Consider the following 13,835-nt stretch of genomic DNA (forward strand, 5'->3'; position numbering starts at 1 on the left):
AGTGGTCTGGTTTTAAACATTTGCATTACAGAGGAGGAAAACACAAGCGAAAGCTCTTTTTTTTTTTGTACACTACAACAAAAAAGGAATGTAAATTCCGGAGACTGTTTAATGACGCAAAAAAAAAACAAAAAAAAAAACGCAACACATGTTGGTTTACATGCAAGATTCAGTGCATTCTCTCACAAGCTAAACACAAGCTGCTTTATTTATATTAAAATGTCTCTTCCCGAAAATGCTGGGTGCATTGTTTATTCTGAATAGAGGTATCACGATAGACCAGTGTCAAGAGGTCAAAAATACAGAGGTGCTAACACTGCTAACAAGAAAATCCTAGCAGGCAGAGAGAGGAAAAAAAAAAAGTTGGGGTTTTGTTTTTTTTCCCCTCCCCTTCAGGTGTTTGCCAAGCAACAGCAAGAAAGCAGCAAATCCAGGGTGACCTGGAACTTAATAATAAGCAGCTGCTCCATTTTTTTTTAAAGACCAACGAGACTACAATTCCACCCACTTGCTTCTATCAGCTCACAAGATGGTGGCATATGAATAAAGTCAGTCTGAAGCGGAAAAAAAAAAAAAACATGAATCTTATTCCCATTCAGTCTGCTTTAGCTGAGAAAGCAGAAAAGTGTTGTTTTCTTTGTCTGGTTTCTCACATATCACTCCAGAAAGGAATCAAACATAGCAAATGCTACAGCTAAACTGTAAATGTTGGCACCTCTGAAAATAGCTATATCATACTCATATCATAGTATAACATCATACTGGGAAATGGAATAATGCTACAGATACTCAACTTATATATTTCAAGAGATATATCAAACCTGGCTAGCATGCTTTTCAAAGAACAAACAATCCAGGTGAATATCAGAGAAGTACTATTTTACATTGTTTGATAAACTATGGATGGCTAAGAGTCATCCTTTAAACCAAACATTTTGATGATGTTGATACAGCCTCATGATGTCACACTAAAATGATGTCACATCAACCATGATATTGAGTTATAACAGCACTTTTCAAGCCGAAGCAGATCAGGTGTGTCGTTGGAAATGTTCAAATTCTAACAAAAATTAATGATTTATACAGAATTTATATTTAATTAGTTCACATTACGTTGACAAGCAGCATGAAATTAAATTGTAATAGGCCTACAGATCCTTGAGCTATCACAAGCCTGGCATATCATCATGCTACCAAATTTCAGAAATGACAAGCTGACCTTAACAAAAAGTTCAACCATTTTTAAAATAGCGAGCATGCAGCAATCCTGATGCAGACCAGTAATGAACAAAATAAAGCTGCCAGTCCAGCAAGGACTACACAAAATATGGGAAATATGATGAAATGATATTTTTAGTGGTTAGTGTTGCCGTGCCGAGGGATTATTTCTTTTTAAAAAAGCACTGTAACAGAATGAAAGCTGGGAATGTCTGGGTTATTCAGTTCTCCTACCATAAATTTTTTATTTCATTCCACCCTTATTCTGAATAACGAACTCAATACAGAAGAAAAAAATGACAAGCAAATCGATTTCAGAAGAGTCCCCAGGGAAAGAGGTGTTCTAAATATTTCTGGCAACCATCTCCCTGTTATGTAGTTGAGTTTTCAATGTGGTTACGGCTATGGACAGGTAATGCATCACAGGAGCACTGATCCACAGCAAAATGAGGAGCGTCTTCACACAGTGTCCTCTGTTTCCTAATATCTCACTTTGACATGTGTACCTTATACACCAGGAATGTCAAACTGAGATTCACAGTTTTGCACAGATTTGTGATTTTTCACTCTTCTGTTACACCAATTTCAGCTCCTGGTAATTAGCTGATGAGTGTTAGAAGATATCAGGTAGAACTTTCTGAGCTGGAACTCAACACTGTAGTTAAGACCATGAAATTCAAACCTGTCAGCACTGACAGCAGCAAAATCCATCCCACTGGGCCTACTTTTATTTATAATTGTCAGGTTATGGTTAACTGCTGCTATGTTGTGCAAATATACTGTATATTGTTTATTCTTATTCATAATGTATTACATATTAGTTAGAAGACGAATTCATTTTTTATATATTATCTTTATATTTTATTTAATATTTTTAAATTGTTCTTTTTTATACTTTTCTTTTGTCTCTCATGTATTAATAGGACTGTGGAGAACTGAACTAACTCAAACAATGTAGATTAAATGTGTATCTTTGTTGTGACGTTATATGAAGCGTAAAATAAGAGTGAAACCAGCCCTATTGTCTGAACATTATGCTTTTTCTCTTGAAATGTGCAAAATGTTAACTGCCATATTACTTTTGGGACATGCTGTACAGTATAGAGAGATATTTCACACTTGGCTGCTGAACTGCAAGCCACCATTAAGCCCAAACTTTTAACCTCTAGGTGAATTTAGATCCCATAACAGAACCTATTTCTGTCCAAGAAGTTGGCATGATGAATATATATACATTATATATATATATATATATATATATATATATATATGTACACATACATACATATACATACATACATATACACACACACACCGAGTGTAGACATATAATCTCGGCAAAGATTACATCATTCTTCTATAACATTTTTTTTTCATGTTTTTTTAACAAGTGTGTTCTTACAGTTGCAACAAGTAACCTGTAGACAGCCATATTGATAAAGTCATGCTAAAATTTAGAAATCCACAACGCTGTTCAATTTTTGATTATGATTGGTCAGACAATGTTGATTAATTTTCTGTAATTGCAGCTCTGACAATAGTACCAGGTGCAAGGCAAATCACAGATTTATATTAAAATCACTCGTTCTAATATGTTACTTGTAGTAACTTACCATACCATTAAACGTAACTATAAATGGATAAGAAATACAATGTGTTGCTCGTCAATAAATGAATCGGCGTGGCGACAGGCTGCATCACAGCACACCACTGTTGATTATTTTCCTATACCAGTATGCTTAACATCCCATTGTGTTTTATTCCTTACATAGTTAACACTCTGTCATGGCATATAAGCGATACCATTTAGATGAACTAATACAGTCCTGATGGTGTAAGTCCTGCAAGTCAGACCTCCAGTATTTGTAAGAGAGTCAGGTACGTTTCAATAAACACAGCTGAAAACTGCCTACTTTCACAGAACCAGTCTGACCAATCACAAACACACAAAATTTTTCTCATTTGCTCACAGGGTCCCTTGAACATTTTTATGGCCATATAGTTCTTTGAAAAACTCATTTTGTCACACTGTTTATACACAGAAAATGTTTGGACAGCCAGTCAGATTGAGATGTTCAACATTCTGAAGCTTGTGGCCAGAAAAGTATACAAAAAGATACCAGATGTTTTTGTGGCCTAATAAAGAAATTGTGTGTGAACATATAATTCCTATATAACACAATTTTATAATGTTCCTATATAATACAATTTTATAATGTTCCTATATAATACAATTTTATACGGTAATGTATCAAAATGAAAATTAAAACCTGACACCTTGTTCATAAAAAAAAACCCATAATTTTCTTTTTAATAATTAAATAAATAAAGCAGTTTGCAGCCTCTAGATTCACACAAGCAACAGTTTTATGTCCAATACTTTTCAGTGACAATGTCACTGTGTGTTAATTCACATTTATATTCAGGGAAAGAAAAGCACAGGAATGTAGTCCTCCATGCCCCTGCAGATGCAGTAAACAGTGGCAAAGTTACCTGTTAAAGTGACAGCTTTGCAACTGAGAATCTATGGCGCAATAACAGAGATTGCTTTAGGTTGAGCTTAAAAAATGAACTGGCACCTGGATAGCATTAGTGCGGGAGGCATATAAAAGTTAAGTTGTCATAGCTGTACAAAATGTCTTCTGCCTATTCTGAATTTGTATGTTTCAACTACCTAAAAATGGGCCAATAATTAAAAAAGAATAGTCTAGTCTAGTCTTTATTATTAATGTAGTTCACAACATTACACAAGACAGTGTACAAGGCATTTAAAAAAATAAATAAAATAGATGATTAATCCACATCCTAAAGGGAACTTTAGTCCAAATCAGCCATCTGCAGGCTGTATTTGAGACATCCCAAGATGCGTATTAGATCCAACTGGCATGAGTTTAGCCAACAGCTCCCTGGTGGCATGCATCATGTTTAACAGCTGTAAACACCTGCTTTACTATTCAAATGAACATCGAACCTATTATCATGCACTTACATTAGCATTAGGAGGAATTATTTAAATCAGAGATGACCTCGTCTTCAGGTCCAGGCATATTATTCATCTTAAGACATATTCAGGTGGTTTCAAATTAATCTTGTTTACTTTAATTCAGGACTCCATAGTCCAGGCATTAGTAATCAGTACTTAATCTGTGTTTCAGAAAGCCATTTTTTTTTAAGCCATGATTAACTATTCTAGATTAAGGCCTACTCCTGGCTTAATTTAAACCCTGTCTGGGAAACCACCCGACTATCCAGTAACTAGTAGGAATAATACATTATGTAGGCATGGGTCCTAGGAGTTAAAGGGTTAATGATTGGTTTCCACCAAAATCCCACATTTTCATAGAGTTTTTATATTTCAGAGAGTACAATTTTCCTCCATCATCCACCTTGTATGATTCTCTCCTTCCTCTCTGCTTTCTTTCTTTATGAGCTGCTCAGTTTCTCATACTCACTCTCTCTGAGCTCCAACCTGTCATCCTTCCCTCTCTCTCTCTCTCTCTCTCTGAACATCTCAGCCATTATGGCCTGTTACTAAGATACTCAGGCTTTGTAAAGCAGCACTGCCATCACCAAGCAAAGGAGCAAATGAAAAAAGAGCACAGAGTTGCCAGTAGCCCGAGACCCCCTTTCCTGCTGTGAGAATATTACCCAATAACGCACAAGGAGGCCACGATCGGCCATCCAGCTTAACGCGCGCATGCTCAGCGGGCGTCCTATTAAAGCCTGCAAATTGTTGACGTGGGTTATAATTACCACTAAGCATGCAATTACAAATGCCAGGACTAATAAAGGCAACTCGGCGAGGTGGGAGTACGAGGCCAATTAAACAGCTTCGAAACGCAATCGGACGTGCAGTCAAAACAGACAAGTCAGGAGAAATAAGGGGACACAATTAACAAGCACAATGCTCTGTAAATGTGTTTGACTTAGAAACAAAGGCGAGTGATAAATGTGAAAATTGTGACTGTTCAAAAGTATTTTGTATGATCCAAAGCTGCAATCAGTCAGGTTCCAATGCCAACACACTCAGTCCATAAGAAAATAACAAACAAAAGCGAATTTTTTCTGTTGTTCTCTTCTGTTCTGTTCTGTTGATCTGTTGTTTTGTGGATATACGCGCATTACGTGAATGATCACAGATGAAGTTCACACAGTACACAATCTTTCAGCTAAAGAGATCCAAAGTGTGCTTGATCCCCAAATCCCACTTTTTCATGAAATTAAACATGAGCTCTATCTGTCATGTGAGCCTGAGCAACTGGCTATTGTAGTTGTCTTGGCATTACTTTGTACTGGAAAAAGAAAAAAGAGAAATAAGAGAAAATGTGGAGGTATTCCTTGCAGGAAGTGAGGAGTGTCTGTTCTGCAAAGAGAAGTGGAGGGATAGTGCACAGAAATGTAGCTGTTTTTTGCAAGCTTGTTAGTGCCAGGAATGAAAAATTCTCTCAGGCATTCTCTTCCTACGTCGTAGGTTATATTCCTTGTTTACACGCTGTTGCATATGCTTGTATTGTTCTAGTTTGATTATTGGAAATGAAAGCAAGAAGTGTGCGCTATTAAAGTAATTGTACAAAACTCTGAAGTATTAACTTGCAGTTGTGAGATATAAAGTTAGAATTGCGTGATTTTAACTAACAACTGCGAGAAAAAAGTTGCAGGAAATTGACTTGCCATTGCAAGATAAAATAAGTCACACGATATTCAATTATATTCATTTGTAAATGTAATAAATCTGCAAAATATTTTCTCATACGTGGAGGAAAAAAACGTTCATACTATTTTTGTTCTGTGGATGACCAGGAATCATGTCTTGTTTGGGGTTTTGTTTTTGTTTTTCACATTTTCTAATAACCATTTGGGTGCAACATGGGAAATGATTTCTTATAGAAACAATATTACTGTGCTTACAATAGTTTTCTTTAGGATTCTCACTGGCTGTTGCTCATCACTGTTTTTGCTACTTATCATAGAATTGCTCATGCTTGAAAATACCAGAGCATCTGCGACAGGGAAATCAGGGTTACAGTCATGTAGTGTGCATTCAGCATAACCTGACTTGGGCTTATAGGATTTTCTCCTTTCCTTTTCTCTCCACAGAGGTCGCACAGCTTGTCATCTTGAGACCTGGAGGACTACTAGCAGTTCTTGCCATGTGCACCATCACATCAACTGATTGAGAATGGAGTTGTGTGCCTTTTGCTGTGTTCCCTCCACTGGCTCCTATAGCTGCCCACATCAGATTTAAAACACTGACGCTTGCATACAAAGCCAAAAACAGACCCACCTGCTGCTCTGTGCTCCTTTCAAGCCGCTAGCACGGCTCAATTTGACCCACCATATCTCAAAATAGAAGGAAGACATGCATCAAGTCTCTTCTCTGTCCTGGTACCATGATGATGAAATGAACTTGAGTGTCGGAATATGAAAACCTACTAAGCACCTACACAAACAGGTAAAAACTCCCAAACTAATTCCTGTCCAAAAGGGTTTTAGATTAATGGGTTTTAGTCTATTTGGACTAGCTTCATGTTTTTCGATAGAGAATACAAAGTACTTCTGTAAGTCCTTTGGGATAAGGGCATCTGCCAAATGCTTTCAATGTAATGTACTGAAAATGTAAGGCTGCTTTCACACTAGGAGGTTTTTCTACAGAGGAAAAAAAGCATTTTCTGTGCTAATAGGAAACAAGTGGCTGTAAACACACTGTAACCATAACAACGCTTAGCTACTACAGGCTAACAACCTGGTATTATTATTACTATTAATAATAATGATTTGATATATTTATGTTGTATATCAATAAACAACATTAAAACACTGATATTGAAATATCTCCAATATCGTTCACATATCGTTAAGCTCCTCAGAGTTGCTCACAAACTACTTTTTCTATTCGTCCATGTTGGTTTTTCTTGCTTGCCCCAAGCCACACACCCCCCACCCCCAAAATTACTGAAATTAAAATAATAAATTGAATAATAAATGTAATAAAATGGAATACTGATTATTTTTCACTTTACTCTCGTTTTTAAGTCTTTTTTATGTAATTTATTTTATTTGATTGCTGATCTTTTTTATTATATTTATTATATTTTTATTATATTTTTTCTTTCTTTCTCTTTCTTTCCCTTCCTTCTCTTGCTATGGCCATTCCAAAAATGCTAATTTGAATGTAATGTGTAAATCTTGAGATTTTGCTCATCTCAGAAAGAGTGAGACACATGGAGAAGGAAGGACAGAGAGCCAGAAAGACAGACAGATACAAAGAGCATGACTGTCAGAATCAATTTTTCTGTTTGTGCTGTCTGTAATCAAGTCCTGACCTGGCCAATTGTTTTGTCAAAGCGATGCAATAAATGCACATACCTTCACCCTCCAGATCTCCCCACAACCCCCAGCTGAGGTAATTAGCAGCAGACACGAGGTCACAGGCTGTTGTGGCGTGGGAACCTAAAAACAAGAGGAGAAGGGAATTCACTGGGTTTATTGGGTCAGTGGACCAATGATCAATCAACTGGACTTTTAATCAAACTGATTGAAGGGCTAAGACAACTCAAGCCAAACTGGAGATATAGCTCAGTATGAGTACATCCAAAATGAACAAATCCATGAATTTAGTGCATATGATCTGGAGAGACAGCTGGCCAATACAGCCTTAGGCAAATGTTTGGGCACCCCTGCTCAAATTACATGTTTGGTTGGTGTTCTAAAGTTAAGCTGTTTAGAGGAGAGGAACAAACTTTAATATCACATTTCTGCATTTCACCATCACTGTTTATTTGCTGAATAAAAACATATTGGAAAAAATGAAAATGCCATGTCCAAAAGTTCAGGCATCCATTCATGTCAATACTTAGTAACACCAGCTATTGGTCGTTGTATTCTTGCTTTAGGAATGCTTCTAGCTCATAAATATTCTTAGGTTATGTTCGACATCTACCCACACATTTATTAATCCCTGGAATTGTGGACACCTGACTTGGATTAAGGTCTAGCAAGTCAACTAACTTTTAAGACCTTACAGGAAAAATAAAACTTGTGGATCATCTGGAAAGATGCCCAAACTTTTGCACATGCCAAATTGTATGTTTAATTATTCCAAAATGTTAAATTCAACAAATAAACAGTAACTGTGCATTAAAATTTGTAGAAATATGTCATGTTTAAGTTTGTGCCCAACAAAACATGTCACATAACCAGGGGTGCCCAAACTTGTGTTTTCTGTTTCAGAGTTGTTTTTGTTTGCTCATTTGGAGGACACTTTTATCAAAAGCAACATTGATGCAGAATACAATCCAACAATAAAGCTGAGCAGTTGAGGGTTTTGCTCAGAAGCTCAGTAATGGCTTTGTGCTTGTCTTATGTATGAACTCACAGCCTTGCAATAAGTTAACTGAGACCTTCGACTGCTATATTATTATCCCAACATGCCTGCTTCAGCTTAAGGATCTTTAGGAGTGTCTGTTTTTTTAAGACTATGAATAAAACAAATGTTTGGGTGGGCTTGGCTTTAAAACGTTGACTTAAAAATAGTAAAATTACTGCTTGGTCATTTCTATATCTTCATCATGATTCAAAGAGATGTGCCTGCTGTTGTTAAATGCAATATATAAATATATTTGGTATGTGCATTTGTACCATATATCTGTTAATGTATTGTATATCCAAAGGAACAGTGAAATCCCAGCCAGCTTGACTCTGAAGAAGAAGTTACGAGCTCAATATTAATGTGATAGTTTGTATATCTTGGTTGATTTTTCAGGAAGAATGTGGAGTCACATAGAGGTTTTTTTTTTTTTTTTAAAGCTATTACATATTTTCCGGAACATATTGTTAGGGCTGCAGCTAACGATTATTTTGTTACCTGATTAATCTGTCTGGTTCCTGATTGGTCTGGTGGTTTCAATCACTGGAAGAGGTCCAGTTAAATTCAAAATAAAGGCCAATATCCACTGGCACTAACTGAAACATTTGGATGCTAAATTCATTTGTGTGAAGTCATCTTCAAAGCTTTGAGATTGACTCTCAGTATCCAGTGCATGGAATCAGGGAATCAACTCTTTTTGGAATTGACTCCCAGCACCTTCAATGTAAACAGAAAGCAAGATTCTGATTTGATGACTTGATGCACAACATATATTAAAAATATACACTCACTGACCACTTTAATAAGAACAAATGTACATGGCCTGGTGTGAGCTGACAGGAAGGCTATGGTAACTCATATAACCACTCTTTACAACCGTGGTGAGCAGAAAAGCATCTTTCTCCTAAAATAGGTAGTTTGGGAATAGACTGCAAAAAGTCCAGGCAAAATAAATCAATAGCTCATTTGCATATTTACATGAAGTAAGCCTGAATTGGGGGTACATCATTCATAGCAATTCCTCTGGACTTATTTTTAGTCATGAATGGAATAAACACAGGCACATGAAGATGAAGATCTAACTGATATATAGAAATACATCAATTATTACACATGAATTACCTTTTAAAATTACTTATCAGCGGTTACGTTCATGGTTTGTTAATGTTAAATACGTTAAATAATGTAAGTTAAGGAAGCCTTAATGTAACATGTTATAAATGTAAAGCAATAGTACAGTACCTGGAAAAAGTATGCTGAAATGCCTTCATTCAATATCAATACTTCTCCTCTAACCACTATAATAAGGATTGTTATTCTTAGACCTTTAGCGATGTGGATGGACCTTTGTTTCAGAAGCAATTAAAATTGAATTTAGGCTAGTTCCACGGAAAGAGAAATAAAATATTCACGAGCACCCACCTTGATGCTCTCTCTGTACGCAGCGCTTGAATATGCCAAGCGGAAAAGCACTGCCACGGCACCAAACAACAACACTGTCCTTGAACGCACCTTCCTTTAGAAAGAGATGCTAATGAGCAAAAGTAACCTTGGATTATTAAGCTTTTACTGCATTCTTGTTCCCCCAAAATCATTCTCCGGCAGAGCAGAACTTACTAATAATGGAGCAAAGTGATGTCAATGCATCAAAACTCGGCGACACTGAAGGTCACAATAATTTGGGCTTCGTTAAGAAACCTAAAACACAGCGTTTATTTTTACTGCAAAGAGTACCATCCACCAGAGACCTCATGCGTGGCAGACTTAATCAATTGAGCAGGTTGTGTACTTTCTCTCAGTAGTATTTGTATAATGCATTGCTACACTATGATGTTTTTACAGCTCAGTAGCTGTGACCTAGGATGTGATGGAACAGAAGTCCCCGTGTCCTCGCTCTGCCTTTCGTCTTAAGGGTCGAGGCAAAAAAAAAAAAAATCCATTTATCAAGACAGTGTTGAGAAGATCCCCAGCAGGCACTATGGGAGATGCGAGCTGGCAATCCAGCAGAGTGCCTGGCATCGTGTCTATGCTATTACCAGGCCTGTTCCAACACCCGCGGGAAACACAGAACCTCGTTTTACTTTTCTGTCTCCTGCTCCATGGCTCCATCTCCCAAAGGTGACAAGTGAATGAACGGAGGGTGACTCCGAGGGTGTCAGTAATTAAAAAGGGCTGATTAAAGTGACGGAAGGAGGACAGAGAACGGGAGCGTGGGAAGAAGTGAGAGACAAAGAGAGAACAAAAGAAAATATCATCTAAAAGATGCAAAGTCTGACGTGGCAAATCAGCATAACACGCAACATATGAGCCATGATTCACCTTCTGCTACTCTGGATGGCTCCAAATACAAATAAACATACTGCACATAATACTCTCCTATTCACTTAAGTCTACCACAAGGTTCATAGGGGAAATTGATGGGGATTCACCGTCAGTCACATCACCTAAGGTTGAAAACACATGAGGAAAAAAATAAATAAATCTGAGACTGATTTAATAAGTCATTTCTATTTGGTCTGGGGAAAAAAAAGTTCTCTATGAAAAAAATTTTTATTTTCAAAGTAGTTTCCAAGGTTAGTATGTGGTAGAATATTATCGATTATTTGTCAAATATTTGTACTTTTTGTGTCCAAGCCCACAGGCGAATAAGCTCCAGAAACATGTGACCTTTAGCCTGGTGCATGGAGAGCTAAACTCGAATCTAGGAGCTCTTGTGGTAGCATGCTTTTCCTTTTGGCCTCACCTAGCTCTAGGGATATGATCAACACACACATGAGGACCAGATCCAACTGGCAGCAGAGCATTAAAGTCCATCTAAAAAGTGCATATAAAAATAATGAAATATTTTAAAAAGTCACATTTAATTAGGGACATGAATAGCCCTGCACCGAGGCTTTTTTCCCACCGACATCAAAATATACCGTGGTGCGACTTGGCAATCAATTGTTTATTTATTATACATATAAATAAAGGCGGGGATGTTGAGATGAAATGGTTCAGAATGGTCATCAAAATGTCACAGTGCTCCACAATCATGAGCCGCAATGAGAGGGAATGTTCGAAATTGCATTTAGGAGAGAACTCAATAGCAAATGCAAACAAGACAAAGTATTTATATATCAAAGTTCATAAAACTAATAAAACTCCACATAGTTACTGCGATGATGAATATTTTATAGAACTCAAGATGAATATTAGTGTGCTCTTTCGTACATAAGAATCAAAGCTCTCCGACATTAATCAGAATGACCTTGTTAAAAATGAGCATGTTGCGCTTAACCTAGATGAATTTATGAATAATATTAATACCCTTTCAATTTTTTCAATTAAAGACTGTGTTTTTTTTCAACTAAGGTTCGGAAAAACTGACAAATCAAATAGTAGACCATTATTGTGGTTGTTGAGCAAGGTTTTATTCTAGATTTTTCAGTCATCAGACTAATAGATGTCTAATCAGACTAATCAAGCTAATCAGGCAGGCAAACTAATTCATTTTCCTCAACTAGCCAATGCATGATGCTTACTTTTTCTGAATATCACTTTCAACCCCTCGCATGCTCATTTTAATTATGCTGTACTGTAAAGAGAAGGTTTATATGTATATGGTGTTAGCAAAATGTGAACAATGTTTGCTTATTATATTTCTGCAGTTTTATGCTAGAAAACTGCTCAGAAAGCTACATAGGTCCATTTGGTACACTAACCATAAGCTCCTTTGATCACTAACATTAATTTGTTAGCTAGCTAAGTAGCTAGCTGGCTAGTTAGTGGCTGGCTAGTGTTAGCTAGATGTTTTCTGGATAACTAGCACTTTTTTGCTTATTTTGTGACAAGTATCAGTGTTATACTAAAAAACAATTGCCCAGAAAGCTATCTAGCTACAAAAGTCATATTAAAGAGAAAATCCTTTTGATCACAAACATTAGCTTGTTAGTTAGGTAGCTAGTTGGCTAGAAACTTTCTTCACAACCAGCATGTTCTTTCTGCTTAAGTTTTAGCAGTAGTGTCAAACTAATAAAATGCTCAGAATGTTACAAAAGATATATAAACTATAAAGTGTTAGCTAGTGTTGGCATGTTAGATAGCTAGGTAGCTAGCAGGCCAGGATGTTAGCTAGAAACGTTCTTGATATCTATCATGTTTCAATTGTTAGTTTTGTTTTCAGTAGTGGTGTTACACTAAAGATTTTCTAAGAAACATATTCTAAGCCACAAATGTCATATGAACCATAAACCCTTTTTTGATTACTAACATGCACGTGTGCCTAGTTAGTGTTAACTGGAAACTTTCTTGATAACTAACATATTATAACTATAATATGTTTCATATTATAGATATCATATGCTATGATATCTATCATATTATACTTACCTAATCTAAACAGTATATAAACCACACTCTTTTAATTGCTAGCATTAGCTTGTTTGCTAGGTAGCTAGCAGGTGAGTTAGTGTTGTTAGCTCGACTCCTTCTTGATAACCAGTATGTTTTTATTTGTTAGTTTTGTTTTCAATAGTGGTGTTATACTAAAAGAAATGTCCACAAAGTTATGCTAGAGGTATACAAACCATAAACTCTTTGCTGCATGTGTTGACTTTTCAGCTAGCTATGTAGTTAGTGTTGGCTAGAAAATTTCTTCATAACTAGAATGTTTTTTTGTTTGTTTGTTTGTTTTTTTGTTGTTGTTGTTGTTTTTGTTTTTTTTGGCTTGTTATGTTTTACTTGTTAATTTTTTTAAATGCCCAGAATGATACCTACAGTAACTACAAAAGGTATACAACCTATAAACTTTAATATGTTAGTTACTTTTTAAATGTTAGCTAGGTATCTAGCTAGCTTTCTTGATAACTAGAATTTTTTTTGTTTGTCTTGTTTTTATTAGTGACGTTAACCTAAAAAAAAAAAAAAAGCCCAGAAAACAACCTAGCTACAAAAAAATAAATTATAACCACTTAATTGCTAGTATTAGCTGGCTAGTTAATGTTTTCGAGTATCTAGCTTGTTGCTAGTGTGGAAAAACGTGACGTGCATCAGCTATTAAATAGTGGGAAGGACACTTTTAAAACCTGTACCTCTGCCTTTATTGTACTTTCTATATTAATTTATGATTTTGCACATGAGCAGAAAGGACCACCACCATCCAACCACGTCCGTGCAGATATTACTTGGGTGGTATGTCATTCTGAGCACAGCAGTAACACAGACGGGAGTGTGTGTAGTGTATAGCTGGTGCTAGCATATCACTACCACC

General features: G+C 36.3%; 1 protein-coding gene across 3 annotated transcripts in view; it reads right to left on the minus strand.

Moving 5' to 3' along the window:
* The window catches only part of fhit (fragile histidine triad diadenosine triphosphatase), a 246,872-nt gene that overhangs the window by 218,367 nt on the left and 14,670 nt on the right, over positions 1 to 13,835 (minus strand). For all 3 annotated transcript variants that reach the window (XM_053226916.1, XM_034314082.2, XM_053226915.1), the window contains exon 2: positions 7,585 to 7,668. The gene's annotated coding sequence lies outside the window, so the exon portion shown is untranslated. The remainder of the gene's footprint in view (positions 1 to 7,584; positions 7,669 to 13,835) is intronic.

Source organism: Pangasianodon hypophthalmus, chromosome 20 (genome assembly GCF_027358585.1).
Source record: "Pangasianodon hypophthalmus isolate fPanHyp1 chromosome 20, fPanHyp1.pri, whole genome shotgun sequence".
Lineage (NCBI taxonomy): Eukaryota > Metazoa > Chordata > Actinopteri > Siluriformes > Pangasiidae > Pangasianodon > Pangasianodon hypophthalmus.